Below are 27343 nucleotides of genomic sequence, written 5' to 3'. Positions count from 1 at the left end.
ACCGGACTGGGTGTCACTGTGTGAGATTCACACACCTCAGGATGACCCAAAACTCTTCAAAAGTGTCAGCTGTGGCTCAGTGGGCAGCACTCTCGCCCCTGAGTCAGAAGGTCATGGGTTCAAGTCCTATTCCAGAGGCTCAAGCACATAATCTAGGCTGATTCTCCCATTACTGAGGGAGCGCTGCACTGTCGGAGGGTCAGCGCACTGTCGGAGGGTCAGTATTGAGGGAGCGCTGCACTGTCGGAGGGTCAGTACTGAGGGAGCGCTGCACTGTCGGAGGTGCCGTCTTTTGGATGAGATGTTAAACCGAGGTCCCATCTGCCCTCTCGGGTGGACGTGAACGATCCCAGCGTTACTATTTCGAGGAGGAGTGGGGGAGTTCTCCCCGGTGTCCTGGGCAATATTTATCCCTCAACCAACATCAAAAACAGATGATCTGGTCATTTATCCCATTGCAACAGTGACTACACTTCAAAAAGTACCTCATTGGCTGTGAAGCGATTTGGGACGTCCTGAGGATGTGAAAGGTGCTATCGAAATGCAAGTTCTTCATTTCTTTCTTCACAGTCAATGAAGGACATTTTTTGAAGTGTAGTCACTGTTGTAATGTAGGAAACGCGGCAGCCAATTTGCGCACAGCAAGATCCCACAAACAGCAATGTGATAAATGACCCGATAATCTGTTTTAATGATGTTGGTTGAGGATAAATATTAACTTCCTGCCGCCATATTGGGACCTTAGTTGGCCGGTTTACGCCTGAGAAACGGAGCCTTGTTGTTCGGCCGGTATCTCGTAGTTTCATAGAATCATAGAAGTTTACAACATGGAAACAGGCCCTTCGGCCCAACATGTCCATGTCGCCCAGTTTATACCACTAAGCTAGTCCCAATTGCCTGCACTTGGCCCATATCCCTCTATACCCATCTTACCCATGTTACTGTCCAAATGCTTTTTAAAAGACAAAATTGTACCCGCCTCTACTACTGCCTCTGGCAGCTCGTTCCAGACACTCACCACCCTTTGAGTGAAAAAATTGCCCCTCTGGACCCTTTTGTATCTCTCCCCTCTCACCTTAAATCTATGCCCCCTCGTTATAGACTCCCCGACCTTTGGGAAAAGATTTTGACTATCGACCTTATCTATGCCCCTCATTATTTTATAGACTTCTATAAGATCACCCCTTAACCTCCCACTCTCCAGGGAAACAGTCTCAGTCTATCCAACCTCTCCCTATAAGTCAAACCATCAAGTCCCGGTAGCATCCTAGTAAATCTTTTCTGCACTCTTTCTAGTTTAATAATATCCTTTCTATAATAGGGTGACCAGAACTGTGCACAGTATTCCAAGTGTGGCCTTACTAATGTCTTGTACAACTTCAACAAGACATCCCAACTCCTGTATTCAGTGTTCTGACCAATGAAACCAAGCATGCTGAATGCCTTCTTCACCACCCTATCCACCTGTGACTCCACTTTCAAGGAGCTAAGAACCTGTACTCCTAGATCTCTTTGTTCTATAACTCTCCCCAACGCCCTACCATTAACGGAGTAGGTCCTGGCCCGATTGGATCTACCAAAATGCATCACCTCACATTTATCTAAATTAAACTCCATCTGCCATTCATTGGCCAACTGGCCCAATTTATCAAGATCCCGTTGCAATCCTAGATAACCTTCTTCACTGTCCACAATGCCACCAATCTTGGTGTCATCTGCAAACTTACTAACCATGCCTCCTAAATTCTCATCCAAATCATTAATATAAATAACAAATAACAGCGGACCCAGCACCGATCCCTGATGCACACCGCTGGTCACAGGCCTCCAGTTTGAAAAACAACCCTCTACAACCACCCTCTGTCTTCTGTTGTCAATCCAATTTTGTATCCAATTGGCTACCTCACCTTGGATCCCGTGAGATTTAACCTTATGTAACAACCTACCATGCGGTACCTTGTCAAAGGCTTTGCTAAAGTCCATGTTGACCACGTCTACTGCACAGCCCTCATCTATCTTCTTGGTTACCCCTTCAAAAAACTCAATCAAATTCGTGAGACATGATTTTCCTCTCACAAAACCATGCTGACTGTTCCTAATCAGTCCCTGCCTCTCCAAATGCCTGTCGATCCTGTCTCTCAGAATACCCTCAAACAACTTACCCACTACAGATGTCAGGCTCACCGGTCTGTAGTTCCCAGGCTTTTCCCTGCTGCCCTTCTTAAACAAAGGCACAACATTTGCTACCCTCCAATCTTCAGGCACCTCACCTGTAGCTGTCGATGATTCAAATATCTCTGCTAGGGGACCCGCAATTTCCTCCCTAACCTCCCATAACGTCCTGGGATACATTTCATCAGGTCCCGGAGATTTATCTACCTTGATGCGCGTTAAGACTTCCAGCACCTCCCTCTCTGTAATATGTACACTCCTCAAGACATCACTATTTATTTCCCCAAGTTCCCTAACATCCATGCCTTTCTCAACCGTAAATACCGATGTGAAATATTCATTTAGGATCTCACCCATCTCTTGTGGTTCCGCACATAGATGACCTTGTTGATCCTTAAGAGGCCCTACTCTCTCCCTAGTTACTCTTTTGCCCTTTATGTATTTGTAGAAGCTCTTTGGATTCTCCTTTGCCTTATCTGCCAAAGCAATCTCATGTCCCCTTTTTGCCCTCCTGATTTCTCTCTTAACTCTACTCCGGCAATCTCTGTACTCTTCAAGGGATCCACTTGATCCCAGCTGTCTGTGCATGTCATATGCCTCCTTCTTCTTTTTGACGAGGGCCTCAATCTCCCGAGTCATCCAAGGTTCCCTACTTCTACCAACCTTGCCCTTCACTTTATAAGGAATGTGCTTACCCTGAACCCTGGCTAACACACTTTTGAAAGCCTCCCACTTACCAGACGTCCCTTTGCCTGCCAACAGACTCTCCCGATCAACTTCTGAAAGTTCCTGTCTAATACCATCAAAATTGGCTTTTCCCCAATTTAGAATTTTAACTTTTGGGCCAGACCTATCCTTCTCCATAGCTATCTTAAAACTAATGGAATTATGATCACTGGTCCCAAAGTGATCCCTCACTAACACTTCTGTCACCTGCCCTTCCTTATTTCCCAAGAGGAGGTCAAGTTTTGGCCCCTCTCTAGTCGGGCCATCCACATACTGAATGAGAAATTCCTCCTGAATACACTCAACAAATTTCTCTCCATCCAAGCCCCTAATGCTATGGCTGTCCCAGTCAATGTTGGGAAAGTTAAAGTCCCCTACTATTACCACCCTATTTTTCTTGCAGCTGTCTGTAATCTCCTTACATATTTGCTCCTCAATTTCCCATTGACTATTTGGGGGTCTGTAGTACAATCCTATCAAAGTGATCTCTCCCTTCTTATTTTTCAGTTCTACCCATATAGACTCAGTGGGCGAACCCTCGGATATATCCCCTCTCACTACTGCCTTGATGTTCTCCCTAATCAAGAACGCAACTCCCCCTCCTCTCTTACCTCCTGCTCTATCTTTCCTATAGCATCTGTACCCTGGAACATTGAGCTGCCAGTCCTGCCCCTCCCTTAGCCATGTTTCAGTAATAGCTACAACATCCCAGTCCCATGTACCCATCCATGCCCTGAGTTCATCTGCCTTGCCCATCAGACTTCTTGCATTGAAATAAATGCAGTTTAATCTAGACTTCCCTTGGTCTTTGCCCTGCTTTCTCAGACCATCTGTCCGGTCATGTTTTGTACACTCTCCCTTACTGCCATTTGTTTCTGTCACCACTTTACTTCCCACTGACTTCCTGCATCGGTTCCCATCCCCCTGCCACTTTAGTTTAAACCCTCCCCAACAGCACTAGCAAACACTCCCCCTGGGACATTGGTTCCAGTCCTGCCCAGATGCAGACCGTCCAATTTGTACTGGTCCCACCTTCCCCAGAACCGGTTCCAATGGCCCAGGAATTTGAATCCCTCCCTCTTGCACCATCTCTCAAGCCACGTATTCATCCTAGCTATCCTGTCATTCCTACTCTGACTAGCCCGTGGCACTGGTTGCAATCCTGAGATTACTACCTTTGAGGTCCTACTTTTATCGTTTGTATATTTTTTATTCTGTAACTGCGTTTTTTACTCGTGTCCTCTCTCCTTCTCTCCCAATCTGTTCCCTCTCCTGAACTTCTGTTCTCTGATTCTGTTCTCTGATTCAGTATTCAATGTGAGTGGGTGAGTGAGACGGAAAGACTGCAGGGTGAGAATGGATTCAGACTCTGGCTGTCGTGTTGGTGCAAAGACAGCAATTCCTGCACAGATGCTGCAGATTTTAAAATTCTCATCCTCGTGTTCAAATCCCTCCATGGCCTCTCCCCTCCCTATCTCTGTAACCTCGTCAACCCTACAACCCTCCGAGATCTCTGTAACCTCGTCAACCCTACAACCCTCCGAGATCTCTGTAACCTCATCAACCCTACAACCCTCCGAGATCTCTGTAACCTCCCCCAACCCTACAACCCTCCGAGATCTCTGTAACCTCCCCCAACCCTACAACCCTCCGAGATCTCTGTAACCTCGTCAACCCTACAACCCTCCGAGATCTCTGTAACCTCGTCAACCCTACAACCCTCCGAGATCTCTGTAACCTCGTCAACCCTACAACCCTCTGAGATCTCTGTAACCTCGTCAACCCTACAACCCTCCGAGATCTCTGTAACCTCCCCCAACCCGACAACCCTCCGAGATCTCTGTAACCTCCCCCAACCCTACAACCCTCCGAGATCTCTGTAACCTCCCCCAACCCTACAACCCTCCGAGATCTCTGTAACCTCGTCAACCCTACAACCCTCCGAGATCTCTGTAACCTCCCCCAACCCTACAACCCTCCGAGATCTCTGTAACCTCCCCCAACCCTACAACCCTCCGAGATCTCTGTAACCTCCCCCAACCCTACAACCCTCCGAGATCTCTGTAACCTCGTCAACCCGACAACCCTCCGAGATCTCTGTAACCTCCCCCAACCCTACAACCCTCCGAGATCTCTGTAACCTCCCCCAACCCTACAACCCTCCGAGATCTCTGTAACCTCCCCCCAACCCGACAACCCTCCGAGATCTCTGTAACCTCCCCCCAACCCTACAACCCTCCGAGATCTCTGTAACCTCCCCCCAACCCGAAAACCCTCCGAGATCTCTGTAACCCCCCCCAACCCTACAACCCTCCGAGATCTCTGTAACCTCCTCCAACCCTACAACCCTCCGAGATCTCTGTAACCTCATCAACCCTACAACCCTCCGAGATCTCTGTAACCCCCCCAACCCTACAACCCTCCGAGATCTCTGTAACCTCCTCCAACCCTACAACCCTCCGAGATCTCTGTAACCTCGTCAACCCTACAACCCTCCGAGATCTCTGTAACCTCGTCAACCCTACACCCCTCCGAGATCTCTGTAACCTCCCCCAACCCGACAACCCTCCGAGATCTCTGTAACCTCGTCAACCCTACAACCCTCCGAGATCTCTGTAACCTCGTCAACCCTACAACCCTCCGAGATCTCTGTAACCTCGTCAACCCTACAACCCTCCGAGATCTCTGTAACCTCCCCCAACCCTACAACCCTCCGAGATCTCTGTAACCTCCCCCAACCCTACAACCCTCCGAGATCTCTGTAACCTCCCCCAACCCTACAACCCTCCGAGATCTCTGTAACCTCCCCCAACCCTACAACCCTCCGAGATCTCTGTAACCTCCCCCAACCCTACAACCCTCCGAGATCTCTGTAACCCCCCCAACCCTACAACCCTCCGAGATCTCTGCAACCTCCCCCAACCCTACAACCCTCCGAGATCTCTGTAACCTCCCCCAACCCTACAACCCTCCGAGATCTCTGTAACCTCCCCCAACCCTACAACCCTCCGAGATCTCTGTAACCCCCCCAACCCTACAACCCTCCGAGATCTCTGTAACCTCCCCCAACCCTACAACCCTCCGAGATCTCTGCAACCTCCTCCAACCCTACAACCCTCCGAGATCTCTGTAACCTCGTCAACCCTACAACCCTCCGAGATCTCTGTAACCTCCCCCAACCCTACAACCCTCCGAGATCTCTGTAACCCCCCCAACCCTACAACCCTCCGAGATCTCTGCAACCTCCCCCAACCCTACAACCCTCCGAGATCTCTGTAACCTCGTCAACCCTACAACCCTCCGAGATCTCTGTAACCCCCCCAACCCTACAACCCTCCGAGATCTCTGTAACCTCCCCCAACCCTACAACCCTCCGAGATCTCTGTAACCTCATCAACCCTACAACCCTCCGAGATCTCTGCAACCTCCCCCAACCCTACAACCCTCCGAGATCTCTGTCACCTCGTCAACCCTACAACCCTCCGAGATCTCTGCAACCTCCCCCAACCCTACAACCCTCCGAGATCTCTGTAACCTCCCCCAACCCGACAACCCTCCGAGATCTCTGCAACCTCCCCCAACCCTCCAACCCTCCAAGATCTCTGTAACCTCCCCCAACCCTACAACCCTACAACCCTCCGAGATCTCTGCGCTCCTCCAATTCTGGCCTTTTGCCCACCCCAATTTTCTTCACTCCCCCATTGGCGGCCGTGCCTTCAGCTGCCTGGGCCCTGAGCTCTGGAATTCCCTCCCTCGACCTCTCCGTCTCTCCACCTCTCTCTCCTCCTTTAAGACACTCCTCAAAACTTACCTCTTTGACCAAGCTTTTGGTCGCCTGTCCTAATATCTCCTTCTGTGACTCAGTGTCAATTTTTGTTTGATAATCGCTCCTGTGAAGGGCTTTGGGAAGTTTTACTCCATTAAAGGCGCTATATAAATGCAGGTTGTTGTTGTGGTGATATAATGTTTGGATCCAGTGGTGTCGAGGTTCTGTTACAGGACGAGGAATCAGAGAATGTAACTTCAAATCCCACCAGGACAGTTTGAGAATTTGAGTTCAGTTTAAAAAATCTGGAAATAAAAATCTGGTCTCAGTAAAAGTGACCATGAAACTGTCGGATTGTCGTAAAAACCCAACTGGTTCATTAATGTCCTTGAGGGAAGGAAACCTGCCGTCCTTACCCGGTCTGGGCCTATATGTGACTCCAGTCTGGGGGCCGAGAGGCCCTTTAATATCGGGGCCCAGGTTTTTAAATCTCTGCATTTTAAAAAATCTTTTCCTGTGAGCTGTAAAATCAGACTGAACAAAGAGCCAATGATGGACGTGTTTCTCTAAAGTGTGGGAGCTCAGGTTCGAGTTCAGATAATGGGCTATATTTATATAAAAGGCCGCGGTTTCACCCAGTCTGACTCACATTCTGGGCTCCACTTCCTGCAATATCACTAATTTTACCAAAGTCTCTCGACAGCAGAATGAAGGGGTTACGATCAATATTTCAGCATCTCCAGGACATGATGTTCAATGTCAGCTGACCAACTGAATCCATGGCCTTGTTACTGATTATATCGCTCACCTTCTCTCCCCGGAAAGTCTGTTAATAATTGATGTAAAGTTGCTTCTCCAGAGAACAAAACATGGTTGAGGTTTGATTGAAATACTGAGGGGACAGTGTGAGGATACGGGAGGGGAGTATTGGTGAGTGAAGCAAACACTGTCGGGAACATAGGAACAGCAGGAGGCCATTCAGCCCCTCGAGCCTGTTCCGCCATTCAGTTGGATCATGGCTGATCTGTATCTTAACCCCATTTACCCTCCTTTGCTCCGTATCCCTCGATACCCAACAAAAATCTATCGATCTCAGTCTTGAAAGCTCCAGTTGACCCCCAGCATCGACAGCCTTCTGGTGGAGAGAGTTCCAGATTTCCACTCCCCTTTGTGTGAAGAAATGCTTCCTGACATCACCCCTGAACGGCCAAGCTCTAATTTTAAGATTATTCCCCCTTGTTCTGGACTCTCCCACCAGAGGAAATAGTTTCTCTCTATCTACCCTATCGATTCCCTTTATAATTTTAAACACCTCGATCAGATCTCCCTCAATCTTCTAAACTCGAGGGAATACAAGCCTGGTTTATGCAACCTGTCCTCATAATTTGACCCATTAAGCCCCGAAGGTGCATTGTCAGTGTGCCCATGTTTCAGTCCGAGCAGTCCGGGCCCGCATGCAGCAAGACCTGGACAACATACAGGCTTGGGCTGATAAGTGGCAAGTAACATTCGCACCAGACAAGTGCCAGGCAATGACCATCTCCAACAAGAGAGAGACTAACCACCTCCCCTTGACATTCAACGGCATTGCCATCACCGAATCCCCCACCATCAACATCCTGGGGGTCACCATTGACAACAGATAATCTTTCCAACTGCCAGGCGGCCTTCGAGACACACGACAATGCAAAATCGTCGAGCAGAAATTGATAGCCAAGTTCCGCACCCATGAGGACGGCCTCAACCGGGATCTTGGGTTCATGTCACGCTACACGTAACCCCACCAGCAGGAAAAAAAGTTATCTGTTTTTCTTACAACGGGTCATTCTCTGTCTTTCTCTTCCTTTTGGATGTTTCTCTCTCTCTGTCTGTCTTTTGTTCTGGCCGTTTGTATATTTGGTGGTCCTGTAGGTAACATCTCTCTGTCTGAACACTTTGATTGCCTTGACAACGGGCAGTTGGAAAGATTATCTGTAATCACCAGGTATTGTTCTCTGACTATAAATGCGGTAACCTTCCATGGAATCCCACACTCACCTGACGAAGGAGAAAGCCTCCAAAAGCTTGTGATTTTCAAATAAAACAGTTGGACTATAACCTGGTGTTGTAAGATTCCTTTCATCTTTAAACCGGGCCAGGTTTCCACTTTAAAGGAGTGATGATCCTTTGTTGCTGGGTTTATTACCCTGTGGGTTAGCATTGAGGAGTGGGGCTGTGGACAGAAGCAGGACTGACTGCCATTTGCTTGTTAATACACGGCCCGTTCTCTGCCCGTTCACCCTTCGACCTCCTGCTGACCTCGTGCCCAGAGTCCACCTTCAGTTCGATTTGGTTCGCGGGTCGATAAACGTGTGTGAAAAGGAGACGGGATAATGTCTGGGCTCACCCTTTCCCTCCTGCATTTTCAGGGTTTCTTTCCACTCACAACAACAACAACCTGCATTTATATAGCACTTTTAACGTAGTAAAACGTCCCAAGGTGCTTCACAGGAGCATAAATCAGACAAAAATTGACACCGAGCCAAAGAAGGAGATATTAGGAGAGGAGACCAAAATCTTGGTCAAAGAGGTAGGTTTTAAGGAGGGTCTTAAAGGAGGAGAGAGAGGGGGAGAGGCGGAGAGGTTTCGGGAGGGAATTCCAGAGCTTGGGGTCTAGACAGCTGAAGGCACGGCCGCCAATGGTGGGCTGAAGGAATTGGGAGATGGACAAGAGGCCAGAATTGGAGGAGTGCAGAGATCTCGGAGGGTTGTTGGGCTGGAGGAGGTTACAGAGATAGGGAGGGGTGTAGGGCTGGAGGAGGTTACAGAGATAGGGAGGGGCGTAGGGCTGGAGGGGGTTACAGAGATAGGGAGGGGCGTAGGGCTGGAGGAGGTTACAGAGATAGGGAGGGGTGTAGGGCTGGAGGAGGTTACAGAGATAGGGAGGGGTTTGGGGCTGGAGGGGGTTACAGAGATCGGGAGGGGGGCGAGGCCATGGAGGGATTTAAACAAGAGGATGAGAATTTTAAAACCGAGATGTTCCTGGACCGGGAGTCGATGTCGGTCAGCGAGCCCAGGGGTGATGGGAGAACAGGACTTGGTGCGAGTTAGGATTCGGGCAGCAGAGTTTTGGATGAGCTGAGCAATGTTACGGAGGTGGAAGTCGGCGGTCTCGGTGATGGAGCCGATAAGATTGTTCATTTAGTTCTTCCCGACCAAAAGGCATCAGTTAATTCCCACCGATCTTGGTGTTGAAAATAGAATATTCCCCAGGCTCTGTAATCCCCAATTTGATTAATCTCTGGCACCAGATCAATGTCATCGTCTCCAATTCCACTTTAGAGCCAATTTGCTGATTGATTTGAGTGTTTCTTGTGCTACAAAGCAAAAGGTCACAGAGGAAGGAAATCGGGGATGGACAGAGATCTCGGAGTGTCATAGGGCTGGAGGAGGTTACAGAGATAGGGAGGGGTGTAGGGCTGGAGGGGGTTACAGAGATAGGGAGGGGTGTGGGGCTGGAGGGGGTTACAGAGATAGGGAGGGGTGTAGGGCTGGAGGGGGTTACAGAGATAGGGAGGGGTGTAGGGCTGGAGGGGGTTACAGAGATAGGGAGGGGTGTAGGGCTGGAGGAGGTTACAGAGATGGGGAGGGGTGTAGGGCTGGAGGGGGTTACAGAGATAGGGAGGGGTGTAGGGCTGGAGGGGGTTACAGAGATCGGGAGGGGTGTAGGGCTGGAGGGGGTTACAGAGATAGGGAGGGGTGTAGGGCTGGAGGGGGTTACAGAGATAGGAAGGGGTGTAGGGCTGGAGGGGGTTACAGAGATAGGGAGGGGTGTAGGGCTGGAGGAGGTTACAGAGATAGGGAGGGGTGTAGGGCTGGAGGGGGTTACAGAGATAGGGAGGGGTGTAGGGCTGGAGGGGGTTACAGAGATAGGGAGGGGTGTAGGGCTGGAGGAGGTTACAGAGATAGGGAGGGGTGTAGGGCTGGAGGGGGTTACAGAGATAGGGAGGGGCGAGGCCATGGAGGGATTTGAAGAAGAGGAAGAGAATTTTAAAATCAGAATTAAAATCACTGATGATTGAAATCCGAATGTGGGAAGCTTTGCCACAAGTGCTGATCGATACTGAATCATTTATAGTGTTGAAAAGGTCACTGGGTAAATACTGAGAGAGGAATTAAAAAGTGTCCGAGAGCAGGAAAACAGGACCATCGAAAACCAGCCCCAATTGGGGCCGAAATTCAGCCCCGGCAAAACGGGCCAAACACTCGCCTCCTGAGTTAAAATCCCCGTCTCCAATAGAATGGGACCGGGGATGAGGGAATTCAGGTGTGGAGAGACTGGAGAAGCTGGGATTGTTCTCCTTAGAGCAGAGAAGGTTAAGGGGAGATTTAACAGAGGTGTTCAATATAATGAGGGATTTTCACAGAGTAGAGAGGGAGAAACTGTTTCCAGTGGTGGGAGGGTCGGTAACCAGAGGACACAGATTTAAGGGAATTGGCAAAAAAGCCAGGAGGGAGATGAAAATTTTTTTAGGCAGCGAGTTGTTCTGATCTGGAATGTGCTGCCTGAAAGGGCGGTGGAAGCAGATTCAATAATAACTTTCGAAGGGGAATTGGATAAATACTTGAAAAGGAAACAATTGCAGGGCTGTGAAAGAAAGGAAGACAGAGAGACTTGTGTTTCTATCACACCTTTCAGGACCTCAGGATGTCCCAAAGCTTCACAGCCAATTAAATACTTTTTTGAAGTGTAGTCACTGTTGTAATGTAGGAAACACGGCAGCCAATTTGCGCACAGCAAGATCCCACAAACAGCAATGAGATAAATGACCAGATAATCTGTTTTCAGTGTTGGTTGAAGGATAAATATTGACCGGGGAGAACGCCTCTGCTTGTCTTTGAATAGTGCCATGGGATCTTTTAAGTCCACCTGAGAGGGCAGACAGGGCCTCGGTTTAATGTCTCATCCAAAAGACGGCACCTCCGACAGTGCAGCACTCCCTCAGTACTGCCCTGGGAATGTCGGCCTAGATTATGGAGCTCAAGTCTCTGGAGCAGGACTTGAACCCACGACCTTCTGACTCAGAGGTGAGAGTGCTGCCCACTGAACCAGTATAACCCCGTGCTGTGACCCCCAATATTCTGATTGTTTGTTTAACAGCCTGGGAACATTGTGCTGATGGTTTCAGTGACCTGTCCACTCAGACCCCGAGATCTCTCTCCTGCTCCAACACCTCAAGTACATTCCCATTTAGCACATAATCCACATCAACCTTCCCTCTGCCCAATCTCATGACCTTACATTTCTCTGTATTAAACTGGATTTGCCATTTCTCCGCCCATTGATCGAACTTGTCAAGATCCTTTTGAATTTGTTCCCATTGATATTCATCATTTTCCACTGCTCCCAAGTTGGAATCGTCTGAAAATTTGGACACAATTCCTTCCTCTTAATCATTTATAAAAATTATAAACAGCGGCCCCGACACTGAACCTTGTGACACTCCCCTGGTAACTGTCGGCCAATCAGAGACCTGCCCATCCCCCACTACTCATTATCTTCCAATCATATCCCAATCCAGTTTAATCCATTCCCATCTGTCCCATGGGCTTGGACCTTATGTTGTTGCCTATTATTTGGGACATTGTCAAATGTCTTCCTGAATCCTGGGGAGACAACATCCACCGTCTCCCCCGATCTACTCGGTCTGTCATCTCCTCAAAGAAATCCAATCAATAAGTCAAGCACCACCTCCATTGTCTCGAATTAGCTCATGTCTCACAAGATGACCCTTATATTATCCCTCCCAATACTTTCAAACACTTTCCCAACACTGGAAGTAAAGCTTGTGGGTCTGTGATTCGATGGTTCATCCCTCGCCCCTTTCTGGGACTCACATTTGGGATTTTCTGATCCTCTGGGATTTGGTCCGAGTCTCGTCAACTCTGAAAAATATCCACAAGACTCTCAATCGTTTGTGTCGATTCCTTCAGACCCCTGGGATGAAACGTATCAGATCCAGGAGCCTCATCTCCCTTGAGCTTCAACAACCTCCCCAACATGTCCTCTCCACATTTCCCCATCTACATTCACCTTTAAACTGGACCCCAATTCTGACCTTTCTCCCCCCATTTCTTTTGTAAACATTGTTAAAAAATGAACGGTTGGAAGTTTCAGCAATTTCTCTATTTCCGGACGTGACCTCCCCATCGTCACAGTTTGTGACTGTGTGTAAATTTCAGGCTCCCGGTCAATGACTGACTTTATTGTGATTGGATTGTTTTGTGTCTGTAACCGTGCGGAGTCTGCTGTGTGACGGAGTCACGCCAGATGGGAGAAGAATGTGGTATTTCTGTTTGTCTGGGATTGGTTTGATGGCCGTCCATAGGAATTACTGGAGGGGAAAAGACCGAGGTCGATCTCGTTCACCTTCTACCATCCTGGTAATCACATGATCCAATGATAATGGAGTTATTGACCAATCACAGCAATCAATCTCTATCAATGAGTCTCCAACAGACCCAGACATGAGGTGAGGAAAACCCCCAGTGGGGGAGAGCTTTGGGAACCATCGGTCCAAAGTCCCCTGTTCCTCCCGAGCCTGTTACACTCAGCACACGTCATGTCTCAAATTACTCAGATACTGGATCACAAAATATTATTTCTGAATGAAATCGATGTAATTTGTATCTGAGTGAATCAATACTAACTGTTCCCACCGTCTCCCTGGGGAACCTGTTCCATAGATTGACCACTCACTCACTGAAATATTGTTCCCACAGATGAGTTTTGAATTGACCCCCTTCGAGCGCAGGCCGTGTCCTCGGGTTCTACTGTTCTGGACAAGGTCCATGGGGACAGGGCGGGGGAGTGGGACTAGCTGGATCACTCTTGCATAGAGCCGGCGCGGACTCGATGGGCTGAATGGCCTCCTTCCGTGCTGTAACCTTTCTATGATTCGAAGGTGAAACAGCTGGTCATGGTCGACATTATCCAGTCTCTTTAGAATCATAAAAAACTGGAATCAGATCACCTCTCAACCTTCTCTTTCCCAGTGAGAATATTCCCAATTTACATCATCGCTCCTCATAATCCAATCCCTCCATCCCCTCAATCATTCTGGATCCTTTCAATAGCTGCAATATCCTTTTTGTACTGTGGTGACCAGAACTGTACACAGTGTTCTAACATCTGCACACGGTGTTCTAACATCTGCACACGGTGTTCTAACATCTGCACACGGTGTTCTGACATCTGCACACGGTGTTCTGACATCTGCACACGGTGTTCTAACATCTGCACACGGTGTTCTAACATCTGCACACTTTATTCTCCGTGCGGTCGCACCAATGATTTATAAAGTGATGGGATTACCTCACTATTTTGCTCTCTTTAAATTCACTCACTGTCCATGAGTTTGAAGGAGGATGTGGTTAAGCAGGAATCCTTGTCTCAGCGAATTCTCTACCTGTGTTGTGAGGTTTGCTCGAACTGTCGACTTAAAGGGAGGAACATCACTACTTCTGGAGAAACACAGTCTGTGTGACTCACTCGGCTAAAAGTCTGACAGCCAATTATTTCTAAATCCGAGCACCAATTATGAAAATCCCAGCGAGTCTCGACAGCTGCAGAATGTGAACAGAAAGTCATAGAGTTATACAGCACGGATAGAGGCCCTTCGGCCCATCGTGTCCGCGCCGGCCATCAAGCCCTGTCTCCTCTAATCCCATATTCCAGCATTTGGTCCGTAGCCTTGTATGCTATGGCATTTCAAGTGCTCATCCAAATGCTTCTTGAATGTTGTGAGGGTTCCTGCCTCCACAACCCTTTCAGGCAGTGAGTTCCAGACTCCAACCACCCTCTGGGTGAAAAAGTTCTTTCTCAAATCCCCTCTAAACCTCCCGCCTTTTATCTTGAATCTATGTCCCCTTGTTATAGAACCCTCAACGAAGGGAAAAAGCTCCTTAGTATCCATCCTATCTGTGCCCCTCATAATTTTGTACACCTCAATCATGTCCCCCCTCAGCCTCCTCTGCTCCAAGGAAAACAAACCCAATCTTCCCAGTCTCTCCTCATAGCTGAAGCGCTCCAGCCCTGGTAACATCCTGGTGAATCTCCTCTGCACCCTCTCCAAAGCGATCACATCCTTCCTGTAGTGTGGCGACCAGAACTGCACACAGTACTCCAGCTGTGGCCTAACCAGTGTTTTATACAGCTCCATCATAACCTCCTTGCTCTTATATTCTATGCCTCGGCTAATAAAGGCAAGTATCCCATATGCCTTCTTTACCACCTTATCTACCTGTTCCGCCGCCTTCAGGGATCTGTGAACTTGCACACCAAGATCCCTCTGACCCTCTGTCTTGCCTAGGGTCCTCCCATTCATTGTGTATTCCCTTGCCTTGTTAGTCCCTCCAAAGTGCATCACCTCGCACTTTTCTGGGTTAAATTCCATTTGCCACTGTTCCGCCCATCTGACCAACCCATCTATATCGTCCTGCAGACTGAGGCTATCCTCCTCGCTATTTACCACCCTACCAATTTTTGTATCATCAGCGAACTTACTGATCATACCTTTTACATTCATATCCAAGTCATTAATGTAGACCACAAACAGCAAGGGACCCAGCACCGATCCCTGTGGTACCCCACTGGCCACAGGCTTCCAGTCACAAAAACAACCTTCGACCATCACCCTCTGCCTTCTGCCACTAAGCCAGTTTTGTATCCAAAGTGCCAAGGCACCCTGGATTCCATGGGCTCGTACCTTCTTGACCAGTCTCCTGTGGGGGACTTTATCGAAGGCCTTACTGAAATCCATGTATACCACATCCACTGCGTTACCCTCATCCACACGCCAAGTCACCCCCTCAAAAAATTCAAACAAATTAGTCAGACATGATCTTCCCTTGACAAAGCCATGTTGACGATCCCTGATTAATCCTTGCTTCTCCAAGTGGAGACTAATTTTGTCCTTCAGAATTTTTTCCAATAATTTTCCTACTACTGATGTTAGGCTCACTGGCCTGTAGTTCCCCGGTTTTTCCCTACTCCCCTTCTTGAATAATGGTACTACATTAGCGGTTCTCCAGTCCTCTGGCACATCCCCTGTGGCCAGAGAGGTTCTGAATACATGTGTTTGAGCCCCCGCAATCTCCTCCTTTGCCTCACACAATAGCCTGGGATACATTTCGTCCGGGCCTGGGGATTTATCCATTTTTAGGCCTGCTAAAACCGCCAATACCTCCTCCCACTCGATGTTAATATGTTCGAGTCTATCACAGTCCCCCTGCCGTATTTCTATGTCTACATCGTCCTTCTCCATCGTGAAAACAGATGCAAAAAATTCATTTAGAACCCCTCCTACATCTGCCGGCTCCACACACAGATTGCCATTTTTGTCCCTAATGGGCCCTATTTTTTCCCTAGTCATCCTCTTACCCTTAATATACTTATAAAACATAAGAACATAAGATTTCTTTATTTTGCTCGCCAGTGTTATTTCATGGCCCCTCCTTGATCTCCTAATTTCTTTTTTAAGTATCCCCCTGCACTTTTTGTACTCCTCTAGGGCTTCCTCCGTCTTTAGCCTTTTGTATCTGCCAAAAGCCCTCCTTTTTTTCCTAATCCATTCTCGTATATCCCCTGACATCCAAGGTTCCCTGGAGTTCTTGGAACCACCCTTGACCTTTACAGGAACATGTTGCCATTGTATGGTCTCAATCTCCCTTCTGAAAGACTCCCATTGCTCCGATGCGGATTTTCCTACAAGCAGCTGATCCCAGTCCATTTTGGCCAGATCCTGCCTTATCCTATTAAAATCGGCCTTCCCCCAATTTAGAACCTTTATTTCCGGCCCCTCCCTGTCCTTTTCCATGACCACCTTAAATCTCACCGAATTATGGTCACTGTCACCAAAGTGCTCACCTACTAGTGACGAACCGGATTCTTTCCCCTCAGTCTGGTTCAGCAAGAACTGATTCGAGTACACCGTAAAGTTCAAACAACTTTAATAGCAGATCTTAGTCTGCAGCTTCAATTCAGATTCCTGAGAGAATCCGAACGATTCTAACAGAATAAGGAGACAAAGACAAAGACAAAAACTCATAACTTTATACAGATCGATAGGGGTTGGAACATCATTAACACAAGAGTCAACACCAATCATAAGCCGGGCACAGGTTGCCATGCGGGGTTACATTATTTCCGGCCAATCATAGACAATCCATGTTGCTATTAGACATGATGTGGAGATGCCGGTGATGGACTGGGGTTGACAATTGTAAACAATTTTACAACACCAAGTTATAGTCCAGCAATTTTATTTTAAATTCACAAGCTTTCGGAGATTTTCTCCTTCCTCAGGCAAATGTTTCAAGATCTCCTTGAAGCCTACGCATTTATACATATTGAACAATAATACATGGTGTTTACAGACTGCCCCTGCAACTGCCCGTTGCCAAGGCAATCACCGTGTTCAGACAGAGAGGTGTTACCTGCAGAACCTCCGAATACACATTCAACAAAAAAACAAACAGGGAAAAAAAACAGAGAAAAAAAAACACAGAGAGAGGCAGAAACATCCGGAAGGCAGAGAGAGCCAGCAAATGACCCATTATATTAAAAACAGATAACATTTGTTCGCTGGTGGGGTAACGTGTAGCGTGACATGAACCCAAGATCCCGGTTGAGGCCGTCCTCATGGGTGCGGAACTTGGCTATCAATTTCTGCTCGACGATTTTGCGTTGTCGTGTGTCTCGAAGGCCGCCTTGGAGTACGCTTACCCGAAGGTCGGTGGATGAATGTCCATGACTGCTGAAGTGTTCCCCGACTGGGAGGGAACCCTCCTGTTTGGCGATTGTTGCGCGGTGTCCGTTCATCCGTTGTCGCAGCGTCTGCATGGTCTCGCCAATGTACCATGCTCTGGGGCATCCTTTCCTGCAACGTATGAGGTAGACAACGTTGGCTGAGTCACAGGAGTATGAACCATGCACCTGGTGGGTGGTGTCATCTCGTGTGATGGTGGTATCTGTGTCGATGATCTGGCATGTCTTGCAGAGGTTACCGTGGCAGGGTTGTGTGGCGTCGTGGACGCTGTTCTCTTGAAAGCTAGGTAGTTTGCTGCGAACGATGGTCTGTTTGAGGTTGGGTGGCTGTTTAAAGGCGAGTAGTGGAGGTGTGGGGATGGCCATAGCGAGGTGTTTGTCCTCATTGATGACATGTTGAAGGCTGCGGAGAACATGGCGTAGTTTCTCCGCTCCGGGGAAGTACTGGACGACAAAGGGTACTCTGTTGGTTGCGTCCCGTGTTAGTCTCCTGAGGAGGTCTATGCGATTTTTTGCTGTGGCCCGTCGGAACTGTCGATCGATGAGTCGAGCGTCATATCCCGTTCTTACTAGGGCGTCTTTCAGCGTCTGTAGGTGTCCATCGCGTTCCTCCTCGTCTGAGCAGACCCTGTGTATTCGCAGGGCCTGTCCATAGGGGATGGCCTCTTTGACGTGGTTAGGGTGGAAGCTGGAAAAGTGGAGCATCGTGAGGTTGTCCGTGGGCTTGCGGTAGAGTGAGGTGCTGAGGTGCCCGTCTTTGATGGAGATTCGTGTGTCCAAGAAAGAAACTGATTCTGAGGAGTAGTCCATGGTGAGCTTGATGGTGGGATGGAACTTGTTGATGTTATCGTGTAGTCTCTTTAGTGATTCCTTGCCGTGGGTCCATAGAAAGAAAATGTCGTCGATGTATCTGGTGTATAGTGTTGGTTGGAGGTCTTGTGCAGTGAAGAAGTCCTGCTCGAACTTGTGCATGAAAATGTTGGCGTATTGGGGTGCGAATTTGGTCCCCATGGCTGTTCCGTGTGTTTGGGTAAAGAACTGGTTATCGAAGGTGAAGACATTGTGATCCAGGATGAAGCGGATGAGTTGTAGGATGGCTTCCGGAGATTGGCTGTTGTTGGTGTTGAGTATTGATGCTGTCGCAGCGATGCCGTCATCGTGGGGGATACTGGTGTATAGTGCCGAGACGTCCATCGTGGTGAGAAGTGTTCCTGGTTCAACTGGTCCGTGGGTACTGAGTTTTTGTAGGAAGTCTGTAGTGTCACGACAGAAGCTGGGGGTTCCCTGTACGATGGGTTTCAGGATGCCCTCGATGTATCCAGAGAGGTTCTCACACAGGGTTCCGTTGCCTGATACGATGGGACGTCCGGGTGTGTTGGCTTTGTGTATCTTTGGGAGGCAGTAGAAGTCTCCCACGCGGGGATTACGTGGGATGAGAATGCGTAGGATGCTTTGAAGGTCTGGATCGAAGGTCTTGATCAGTTTGTTGAGCTGGTGGGTGTGTTCTTTGGTCGGATCTGCGGGTAACCGTCTGTAGTGTTCCTGGTTGTCCAGTTGTCGGTATGCTTCTTTGCAATAGTCTGTTCTGTTCTGTATGACTATGGCTCCTCCTTTGTCCGCTGGTTTGATGACGATGTTGCGGTTGGTCTTGAGAGCGTTGATGGCGTTGCGTTGTCATCGTCATCAAACATCGTCATCAAACCAGCGGACAAAGGAGGAGCCATAGTCATACAGAACAGAACAGACTATTGCAAAGAAGCATACCGACAACTGGACAACCAGGAACACTACAGACGGTTACCCGCAGATCCGACCAAAGAACACACCCACCAGCTCAACAAACTGATCAAGACCTTCGATCCAGACCTTCAAAGCATCCTACGCATTCTCATCCCACGTAATCCCCGCGTGGGAGACTTCTACTGCCTCCCAAAGATACACAAAGCCAACACACCCGGACGTCCCATCGTATCAGGCAACGGAACCCTGTGTGAGAACCTCTCTGGATACATCGAGGGCATCCTGAAACCCATCGTACAGGGAACCCCCAGCTTCTGTCGTGACACTACAGACTTCCTACAAAAACTCAGTACCCACGGACCAGTTGAACCAGGAACACTTCTCACCACGATGGACGTCTCGGCACTATACACCAGTATCCCCCACGATGACGGCATCGCTGCGACAGCATCAATACTCAACACCAACAACAGCCAATCTCCGGAAGCCATCCTACAACTCATCCGCTTCATCCTGGATCACAATGTCTTCACCTTCGATAACCAGTTCTTTACCCAAACACACGGAACAGCCATGGGGACCAAATTCGCACCCCAATACGCCAACATTTTCATGCACAAGTTCGAGCAGGACTTCTTCACTGCACAAGACCTCCAACCAACACTATACACCAGATACATCGACGACATTTTCTTTCTATGGACCCACGGCAAGGAATCACTAAAGAGACTACACGATAACATCAACAAGTTCCATCCCACCATCAAGCTCACCATGGACTACTCCTCAGAATCAGTTTCTTTCTTGGACACACGAATCTCCATCAAAGACGGGCACCTCAGCACCTCACTCTACCGCAAGCCCACGGACAACCTCACGATGCTCCACTTTTCCAGCTTCCACCCTAACCACGTCAAAGAGGCCATCCCCTATGGACAGGCCCTGCGAATACACAGGGTCTGCTCAGACGAGGAGGAACGCGATGGACACCTACAGACGCTGAAAGACGCCCTAGTAAGAACGGGATATGACGCTCGACTCATCGATCGACAGTTCCGACGGGCCACAGCAAAAAATCGCATAGACCTCCTCAGGAGACTAACACGGGACGCAACCAACAGAGTACCCTTTGTCGTCCAGTACTTCCCCGGAGCGGAGAAACTACGCCATGTTCTCCGCAGCCTTCAACATGTCATCAATGAGGACAAACACCTCGCTATGGCCATCCCCACACCTCCACTACTCGCCTTTAAACAGCCACCCAACCTCAAACAGACCATCGTTCGCAGCAAACTACCTAGCTTTCAAGAGAACAGCGTCCACGACGCCACACAACCCTGCCACGGTAACCTCTGCAAGACATGCCAGATCATCGACACAGATACCACCATCACACGAGATGACACCACCCACCAGGTGCATGGTTCATACTCCTGTGACTCAGCCAACGTTGTCTACCTCATACGTTGCAGGAAAGGATGCCCCAGAGCATGGTACATTGGCGAGACCATGCAGACGCTGCGACAACGGATGAACGGACACCGCGCAACAATCGCCAAACAGGAGGGTTCCCTCCCAGTCGGGGAACACTTCAGCAGTCATGGACATTCATCCACCGACCTTCGGGTAAGCGTACTCCAAGGCGGCCTTCGAGACACACGACAACGCAAAATCGTCGAGCAGAAATTGATAGCCAAGTTCCGCACCCATGAGGACGGCCTCAACCGGGATCTTGGGTTCATGTCACGCTACACGTTACCCCACCAGCGAACAAATGTTATCTGTTTTTAATATAATGGGTCATTTGCTGGCTCTCTCTGCCTTCCGGATGTTTCTGCCTCTCTCTGTTTTTTTTTTCTCTGTTTTTTTTCCCTGTTTGTTTTTTTGTTGAATGTGTATTCGGAGGTTCTGCAGGTAACACCTCTCTGTCTGAACACGGTGATTGCCTTGGCAACGGGCAGTTGCAGGGGCAGTCTGTAAACACCATGTATTATTGTTCAATATGTATAAATGCGTAGGCTTCAAGGAGATCTTGAAACATTTGCCTGAGGAAGGAGAAAATCTCCGAAAGCTTGTGAATTTAAAATAAAATTGCTGGACTATAACTTGGTGTTGTAAAATTGTTTACAGCTATTAGACATCAAAGGGGATACTTCCTCACCTTCCAACCTGGAATGTTCTTCCCTGTTCCTTCTGTTCCTTATCTCCCAACCTGGAATGTCTTTCAACTTTGGCTAAGCTCGTTCCCTATATTGATCTGCCATAAACATGGAGACATTCAGACCAGTCCTTGACTCACATCAAAGACCTTTCATTGATAAGACAATGCAGGCCTGCTGACTAAGCAAACATATGGCCCAGCAGGAGGGCCAGGCCACCTGTATCAATCTCAGTTACTGACTAATTAACCCTTTCTAACCATTTTGCATTCTGCTTCTTTGCCACGTAGGCATTTTAATATTTTACTAAAAACTGACCACGTAGGGATTCTCATTAGCACTTCTTCCACTTGGCCGGCCACATTCCCTAGAATTAGGTCCAGTACCGCCCCCTCTCTTGTAGGACTTTCTACATGCTGGCTCAAAAAGCTCTCCTGGATGCACCTTAAGAATTTTATACCCTCTAAGCCTTTTACACTCTGAGTATCCCAGTTAATATTGGGGAAGTTGAAATCCCCCACTATTATTACCCTATTATTTGCACAATTTTCTGAGATTTGCCTACATATCTGTTCCTCTATCTCCCCCTGACTGTTTGGGGGCCTATAGCACACTCCCATCAAAGTGCTTGCCCCCTTTTTGTTTTTAAGCTCCACCCATATGGCCTCATTTGAGGTACCTGCTAATATATCATCCCTCCTTATGGCAGTAATTGATTCTTTAATTAATATTGCGACCCCCCCTCCTCTTATACCTCCCCCTCTGTCTCGCCTGAAGATTCTGTACCCCGGAATATTGAGCTGCCAGTCTTGCCCCTCCCTCAATCATGTCTCTGTGACAGCAACAATATCATACTCCCATGTGTTTATCAACACCTTCAGTTCATCCACCTTATTCGCAAGACTCCTTGCATTAAAATAGATGCCATCCAGCCTTGCCCTCACATATTTGCCCTGTCTTCCAAGCTGACTTGTTTTTTTCTCTATATTTGGCTGCACATCACCCCCTATTGTAGCTCCACTCTGTATCCCATCCCCCTGCCAAGTTAGTTTAAACCCCCCCAACAGTGCGAGCAAACCTCCCCGCAAGGATATTTGTCCCGCTCTGGTTCAGGTGCAACCCGTCCGACTTGTACAAGTCCCACCTTCCCCAGAAGCAGGCCCAGTGATCCAGGAAACTGAAACCCTCCCTCCTGCACCAACTCTTTAGCCACGCATTCATCTGTTCTATCCTCCTATTTCTATACTCACTAGCCCGTGGCACTGGGAGCAATCCAGAGATTACAACCTTTGAGGTCCTGCTCTTTAATCTGCTACCTAGCTCCCTAAATTCTTGATGCAGGACCTCATCTCCCTTCCTACCTATGTCGTTGGTCCCAATGTGGACCACGACCTCTGCCTGCTCACCCTCCCCCTTGAGAATGCCCTGTAGCCGCTCAGTGACATCCATGACCCTGGCACCAGGGAGGCAACAAACCATCCTGGAGTCACGTTTACGGCCACAGAAACGCCTGTCTGTTCCCCTTACGATAGAATCCCCGACCACTATAGCTCTTCCACTCTTTGTGGAAGTGTCGGCTTCTCTTCTTTGAGCCGAGTCAAGTGATTCGGTTCCGTGTTCTCCAGAAATTTCTCCCAGAAAAGGGGTCCGGTGATGTGGTGATTTTGTTCCAAACATGGAAATGACGGGCAGGAAAGGACCAGCTGGTCCATCAAGCCTGTTATTGGCCGAATAATCCAGAGATCGTGAGTTCAAATCCCACCATGGGCAGTTTGAGAATTTGAATTCATAGAATCGTAGAATCTTACAGCACAGAAGGAGGCCATTCGGTCCATCGTGCCTGTGCCGGCTCTTTGAAAGAGTTTTCCAATTAGTCCCACTCCCCCTGCTCTTTCCCCATAGCCCTGCAAATTTTATACTTTTCAAGTATTTCTCCAATTCCCTTTTGAAAGTTATTATTGAATCTGCTTCCACCGCCCTTTCAGGCAGCGCATTCCAGATCAGAACAATTCGCTGTGTAAATTGTTTTTTCCTCATCTCCACCTTGGCTTTTTTGTAGATTTCTGGACATAAAAGGCATCAAGGGGTTTGGGGAGAGAGCGGGAATATGGTATTGAGATAGAGGATCAGCCATGATCTTATTGAATGGTTCAAAGGGCTGAATTCTAACCGGACGGTGTTTTAAGAGGCTGTTTCCAGATATTGAGGTAATGACTGACTGACCTTGTGACCCTGTCATCAGGGGATGGATTTTTCTATCGACCAGTTTGAATGATGAGGAGTCTCGGGGCCGTCTCCTGTTATTCTCTGTTTCCCGTTCTCTGTATTGCCCACATTCATATTTAATTATAAACACAGATAGAGACAGACAGGCAAGGTCATGGGTACAAGGCCCACTCCAGAGACTCGAGCTCATAATCCAGGCCGACACTCGCAGTGCAGTACTGAGGGAGTGCAGCACTGTCGGAGGGTCAGTACTGAGGGAGTGCAGCACTGTCGGAGGGTCAGTACTGAGGGAGTGCTGCACTGTCGGAGGGTCAGTACTGAGGGAGTGCCGCACTGTCGGAGGGTCAGTACTGAGGGAGTGCTGCACTGTCAGAGGGGCAGTACTGAGGGAGTGCTGCACTGTCGGAGGGGCAGTACTGAGGGAGTGCTGCACTGTCGGAGGGGCAGTACTGAGGGATCATTGCACTGTCGGAGGGTCAGTACTGAGGGAGTGCTGCACTGTCGGACGGTCAGTACTGAGGGAGTTCTGCACTGTTGGAGGATCAGTACTGTGGGAGAGCTGCACTGTCGGAGGGTCAGTACTGAAGGATCATTGCACTGTCGGAGGGTCAGTACTGAGGGAGTGCTGCACTGTCGGACGGTCAGTACTGAGGGAGTTCTGCACTGTTGGAGGATCAGTACTGTGGGAGAGCTGCACTGTCGGAGGGTCAGTACTGAAGGATCATTGCATTGTCGGAGGGGCAGTACTGAGGGAGTGCTGCACTGTCAGAGGTGCCGTCTTTTGGATGAGATGTTAAACCGAGGCTCCGCCTGCCCCGGTTTCCCAGACAGGCCCCGGGTGACCTGATCACCTGCTCACAGCCCTGAGTCTGACTGAGGCCCACACTGGGGGACGTTAGTTTGGGGAGAAGGCCCTTTATTGGAGGCCTTTAATTAGAAGGAGGTGGTCTATTGGACAAGGTGGTTTTAAGGTTGGAAGCTCGGTGTTGAATGAAACCTGATTGTGTTTCTATAAGGAGCGATCGACACAGGGCCCTGTCAGTGATGTGGGATTACACCACATGCCCATCACTGGGAGTCAAGTCAGAGAGAACTTCAGATCAAAGGATCAGCCTGTTACCTGGGAGACTGAAAACCATCGAAAGTAGAAGGTTAATGGGATGTTGGCCTTTATCTCGGGGGCTGGAATACAAAGGGGAGGAAGTGATGTTCCAGCTGTACAGAGCTCTGGTCAGACCACATCTGGAGACTGGGTTCAGTTCTGGGCACCGCACCTCAGGAAGGATATATTGGCCCTGGAGAGGGTGCGGTGCAGATTCAGCAGAATGATACTGGGGATTAAAGGGTTAAATTATGAGGACAGATTGCATAAACGTGGCTTTTATTTTCGAAGATTAAGGGGTGATCTAATTGAGGTGTTTGAAAGGATTTGATAGAGTAGATAGAGAGAAACTATTTCCTCTGGTGGGAGAGTCCAGAACAAGGGGGAATAATCTTAAAATTAGAGCTCGGCCGTTCAGGGGTGATGTCAGGAAACATTTCTTCACACAAAGGGGAGTGGAAATCTGGAACTCTCTCCCCAAAAGGCTGTGGATGCTGGGGGTCAATTGGAGCTTTCAAGACTGAGATCAATGGATTTTTGTTGGGTGAGGGTATCGAGGGATACGGAGCAAAGGCGGGTAAATGGGGTTAAGATATAGATCAGCCATGATCTAATTGAATTGCAGAACAGGCTTGAGGGGCTGAATGGCCTTCTCCTGTTCCTGTGTAACAGGCTTGAGGGGCTGAATGGCCTTCTCCTGTTCCTATGTAACAGGTTCGAGGGGCTGAATGGCCTCCTCCTGTTCCTGTGTAACAGGCTCGAGGGACTGAATGGCCTCCTCCTGTTCCTGTGTAACAGGTTCGAGGGGCTGAATGGCCTTCTCCTGTTCCTGTGTAACAGGCTCGAGGGGCTGAATGGCCTCCTCCTGTTCCTGTGTAACAGGCTCGAGGGGCTGAATGGCCTTCTCCTGTTCCTATGTAACAGGTTTGAGGGGCTGAATGGCCTCCTCCTGTTCCTGTGTAACAGGTTCGAGGGGCTGAATGGCCTCCTCCTGTTCCTGTGTAACAGGTTCGAGGGGCTGAATGGCCTCCTCCTGTTCCTGTGTAACAGGCTCGAGGGGCTGAATGGCCTCCTCCTGTTCCTATGTAACAGGCTCGAGGGGCTGAATGGCCTCCTCCTGTTCCTATGTAACAGGTTCGAGGGGCTGAATGGCCTCCTCCTGTTCCTATGTAACAGGCTCGAGGGGCTGAATGGCCTCCTCCTGTTCCTATGTAACAGGCTCGAGGGGCTGAATGGCCTCCTCCTGTTCCTATGTAACAGGCTCGAGGGGCTGAATGGCCTCCTCCTGTTCCTATGTAACAAGCTCGAGGGGCTGAATGGCCTGGTCCTGTTCCTATGTAATTTGAGGGGCTGAATGGCCTCCTGCTTGTTTAATATTTGCTGGAGATTCTCATTCTTTCTCCAGTCAGGTTTCCGTTCTCTTGAAACCTCCCTGTGCTCGGCTCATTACTGAAATGTTCAAACACAAACACCAGGTGCAGAGTTCTGGGTTTTATTAACTTGAACAAACATTCATTTCCACCGGCTCAGATTCTCTGTAATTAAATTTCGACGCTTAGAATCCCATCGAGCTCCCTGGGAAGATGTCGAGCTCCCTGGGAAGATGTGGACTTAAAACATTGTTCATTTATTAAATTGATTCTGGGGATGTGGGCGTCCCTGGCAAGGCCGGCATTTATTGCCCATCCCTAGTTGCCCTGAGAAGGTGGTGCTGGGCCTTCTTCTTGAACCACTGGGAGCGGGTTTGATACAAACTGAGTGTCTTGCTCGGCCACTTCAGAGGGAGGTTAAGGGTCAATCACGTTGGTGTGGGACTGGAGTCACATATAGGCCCAGACCGGGTAAGGACGACAGGTTTCCTTCCCTCAAGGACATTAATGAACCAGTTGGGTTTTTACGACAATCCGACAGTTTCATGGTCACTTTTACTGAGACCAGATTTTTATTTCCTGATTTAAACTGAATTCCAATTCTCAAACTGCCCTGGTGGGATTTTTACTCCCGTTCTCTGGATTATTTGTCCAGTAACACACCCACTACACGACCGTATCTTATTCTGCTGTATCTGACTGGTTTACACTGACATGAACCCAACACAGTGCAGCTTTCAGAAGTAGGAAGTCTCTCGTGACGAAGCTGCTCCTTTACTACAAGGGACGAGTGTTGGTAAAAACCTCCTTAAACTTCACACAGGGTGAGAGAGAAAGAATTTGCATTTATATAGCGCCTTTCACAACCTCAGGACATCCCAAAGCGCTTCACAGCCAATGGGGGAAACATGGCGGCCAATGTGCGCACAGAAAGATCCCACAAAGAGCAATCTGATAATGACCAGATAATCCGTTTTCCTGATGGTGGTTGAGGGATAAATATTGACCAGGACACCAGGGAGAACTCCCCTGGACTGATTTGAATAGTGCCATGGGATCATTTACATCTACCTGAGAGGACAGACGGGGCCTCGGTTTAACGTCTCATCTGAAAGACAGCACCTCCGACAGTGCAGCACTCCCTCAGTACTGACCTCCGACAGTGCAGCACTCCTTCAGTACTGACCTTCTGACAGTGCAACACTCCCTCAGCACTGCCCTTCCGACAGTGCGGCACTCCCTCAGTACTGACCCTCCGACGGTGCAGCACTCCCT

General features: G+C 48.9%; 1 protein-coding gene across 2 annotated transcripts in view; it reads left to right on the top strand.

Moving 5' to 3' along the window:
* The window catches only part of LOC137311567 (netrin-G1-like), a 73146-nt gene that overhangs the window by 16713 nt on the left and 29090 nt on the right, over nt 1-27343 (top strand). The window lies entirely within an intron of this gene.

Source organism: Heptranchias perlo, unplaced genomic scaffold (assembly GCF_035084215.1).
Source record: "Heptranchias perlo isolate sHepPer1 unplaced genomic scaffold, sHepPer1.hap1 HAP1_SCAFFOLD_359, whole genome shotgun sequence".
In the NCBI taxonomy this organism is placed as follows: Eukaryota; Metazoa; Chordata; class Chondrichthyes; order Hexanchiformes; family Hexanchidae; genus Heptranchias; species Heptranchias perlo.
The sequence above is the reverse complement of the archived record's forward strand: the minus strand, read 5'-3'. Positions and strand labels throughout refer to the sequence as shown.